Consider the following 3,453-nt stretch of genomic DNA (forward strand, 5'->3'; position numbering starts at 1 on the left):
AAAAATATATATATATACTTGTCTTTCACTACGAAGCTTAGGAAGGCGTCAAAGAAGTTTATTAAATTCGCCACGATCCCAGATGGTGGACGACAGGACAGGAAAACGCGAATCTCCAATTTCGTATTGTCCTGTCCTGTTTTCCCACTCTACGGAGTTAGAAAAGGGGAGGATGTTCCCCTTGCATAAGCAAAAGGGAAGCGCCCAACGTGGGGCTCGAACCCACGACCCCGAGATTAAGAGTCTCGTGCTCTACCGACTGAGCTAGCCGGGCGGTGTTGATCGGGTTTTGGGGGAATGCGTCTGGAGGGATCACTAAATAGGTAGGAGGATGTACATGAAAGGATGCAGAAGAGCTGGTTAACCTGCAACAGTAATTACTGTGTTGTGCTATACAATCGGAAGTTCGTCGGCCTTGGTGGGTCTGGCGCCTCAGCTGTAGATGAGCAATTTAGCCAGTACGGTACAACCGCTAGCGGCTAGCCTGGGGTCTTTAATGTGCACCACGCGGTAGTAATACATGACCCCACGCCGGTACGATGCTCATCCAGATCCAAACGGGCGGGGGCAGCAGGGGTGAGGATTGAACCCAGGATCCCTGGGTCCTGCAGCGAAAGCTTTCACTGCACGCTCTCCCTGCTGTTGTGCGGTAGCCCACTCTGCCACCGGTCCCCCATCTGCAATAAGGTGCGAGCGACAAGTTGGGTGATGTCTAAAAAACACGGTGAAAACCGAGCGTCATCACGTTTTTAAAGCAACACCGTTAAAGTATATAGTCTCTTATTTTCGTGAATGAATGCAGAGATACCCCTACACAAGAGGTCACAGTGAGCGTCTGGCGAATAGTGTCACAACGATGCTTTTGGTAGCGCGCGTCACCAATAGGGGGTATTCACTGAACGCCATATTTGAGGGTGATGTTTAGAGCGCATGCTTAGAACGAGCTCACATTTAAGCTGCTAAGACCGGTAATCTTGATGGTGCAGAATGCACGTTGCAAAAGAACGGGCGCCCCGTTGTGGCGAGGCGCCGAAACACACTTGTTCAGAGCGATGGAATGTCCGCTCGTGCTCCTCGCGTTCCTCGGGCCAGTCTTGTACATGTTACTGTAAAATAGTAAGGGATTACATTTACAATTACTCAAGGCTAAATTGTAATTTATTACAATTACACTTCCATGAAAGTAACGTTACCCCAAAAAGTAATCCGTTACTTTCGTGGCGTTACTTTTAACATTATTGTCCTTAAGTAAGAAACAAAGGGAAGAGAATTATTCAAGTTCTTATTATTGTAACGTGTTCCATTGAATGACCTTGAGTATTTTGAGCAACAGCTGGCTCTCGAAAGTCTCGTCAGACGTTTCGCGTTATTTCTTACTCAATATGTCGACTGCTACGCTGAACACCATTTGAGCTGAGGCACTGGATGGGAGTGCCATATTGTTCCTCACAAATGCTTCATGCTCTGCATTGAGCTTTTTCAGCGAAGCAAGGGAAGTACTATTTACCTCGAATGAAGAGCAAAGCTTTGTCGTTGCAGCCGTTGCCTGCTATTCGAGAGATTTAGTAGATCCTTCCGATACCTCCGATACCCGCGATAACGGTACCCGATAACGATACGATGCATACACAAAGACGGCGGCGAAGTATCGGGTATCGTTATTGGAGTCATCGGACCGATCTACTAAAATTTTCCATTGTCTAAATCGCGAAGCTGTGGAAGTCATCAATAGTAAAACATAGTTGAAATAGTAAGGTGATAATTAAAGAATAAATAGAGAGTTTTAGTAGATCGATCCGATACCTCCGATAGCCTCGATAACGATACTATGCATGCGCAAGGGAGGCGGTGGCGGTGTATCGGGTATCGTTATCGGAGTCATGGGAACGATCTACTAAAACTCTCTAGTAAGGTTCAACTCGATATTCTTCTTCCTTTGGTTCTGAACAGTTCAAGGCTCACTTGAGACGTTGGTGAATAAAAAAAAAAGGTTCGAGTATATAAATATAAGTAATAAAAGGAAGGACACTCATAACCACAATTAATTAGAACGTCGGTTAAAACAAGGAAATGTAAACGCACGTTTGCCGTTCAAAAACGCACGGAGCACGGACCGACTGCAGTTTACTCCGGTGTTCTCCAGATAGACGTCCGCTGATGCCACGGGCAGCGAAGAACGGAGAACTGAGCTGCTCATGAGTTTCACTCTCATGAGCAGCCCCACTCATGAGTTTCACTCTCTCCTCAACCCCAAAACATCAAGTCTAAGTCAGCCACCATTATGTTTTATTTGTAAAAATATTTGCTTGAGATAAGATGCGGCCTGCTGGGACAAAACAGGAAGAAGAAGAAAGGAAGACTATTACCATTTTCTAAGCGCTCGCAAAAAGCTGACTCACAAAAAGGGTAGGGTAGACATGGCGTTGTCTCGTGTTGTGACATTTTGAAAAGGGCATTGTTAATTATTTTTAGTGCACTTACCCCCTCGAGCTTCTCGAGGAGGCGCACAATCATTTGGTGTCCTCCTCTCCCTATCTTCGATCGCAAAGAAAAAACAAAGGGACTAAAAAAAACCGGAAATGACTTGCCTCCCCCCCCCCCCTCCTTTTTCTTTCTTTTTTTTTTTTGTTGTAGAAATGTTTATTTGGATTTTTTGACATTGTTGTTAGTGTCAAAAAATTAAATAAAAAAATAGAATCAGGGGTTTGGTGTTGCGAAAAAAAGGCTTTGCGGAAATGAAGAGTGCCACTGGTCAATTCGCGTAACAGTGTCACTGCGCTCGACTTTACAAAAATATAAAAAAAAAAGTTTTATTTAGAATGGGAGGGGGGGGGGGGTTGGTTCTGAAAAAAAATGTAACGAATTACAAGGAATCCGTTACGTCAAAAATGTAAGGGAATTACTTTAAAATTACTCCAGACGATGTGTAATTCCGTTACTAAATTACTGATAAATGTAAGGGATTACAAGTAATTTAGTTACTTGTAACGGATTACGTACAAGTCTGCCTCGGGCTACCGCTTCTTTTCTCGTCGGGTTTGAAAACCACGTTTCGCGTCCTCGCCTATGCAAAAGCTGTGCGCTGACTAGAGGCTCCCGAGAAATGCTCTGTGCTACCATGATTCTCGCGCTCCAAATCTGCGACCGAGCACTCTATGGCTCCGTCATCGAACTGCCAGGCTCTGTGAGTATTGAGGAGGGTTTGATTCTGTATAATATTTAATAAATAATAATAATTAAAAAAAAAAAAAGCCGAGTGGGCTAGCGCACCCATCTCGGAGCGCGTGGAGTGAAAGCTCGCGCTGCAGAACCCAGGGATCCTGGGCTCAATCCCCACGTCACGTAACACACGGCATCGCGTAACGTCGTCGACGATGACGTCGTGGCGTCGTCGTGACGTGGTGCTTTGACGTTACCTTTGGCGTCAAAATCATTAAAAAATACAATATAGCC

At 45.1% G+C, this 3,453-nt stretch overlaps 1 non-coding gene across 1 annotated transcript; it reads right to left on the reverse strand.

Moving 5' to 3' along the window:
• Positions 1-201: 201 nt before the first annotated feature.
• Positions 202-274, reverse strand: Trnak-cuu. The gene has a single exon. It is a non-coding gene; the product is annotated as a tRNA-Lys (tRNA).
• Between the last annotated feature and the right edge of the window lie 3,179 nt (positions 275-3,453).

The sequence above is a fragment of the Ixodes scapularis genome, unplaced genomic scaffold, assembly GCF_016920785.2.
Source record: "Ixodes scapularis isolate PalLabHiFi unplaced genomic scaffold, ASM1692078v2 PGA_scaffold0__279_contigs__length_252992795, whole genome shotgun sequence".
In the NCBI taxonomy this organism is placed as follows: domain Eukaryota; kingdom Metazoa; phylum Arthropoda; class Arachnida; order Ixodida; family Ixodidae; genus Ixodes; species Ixodes scapularis.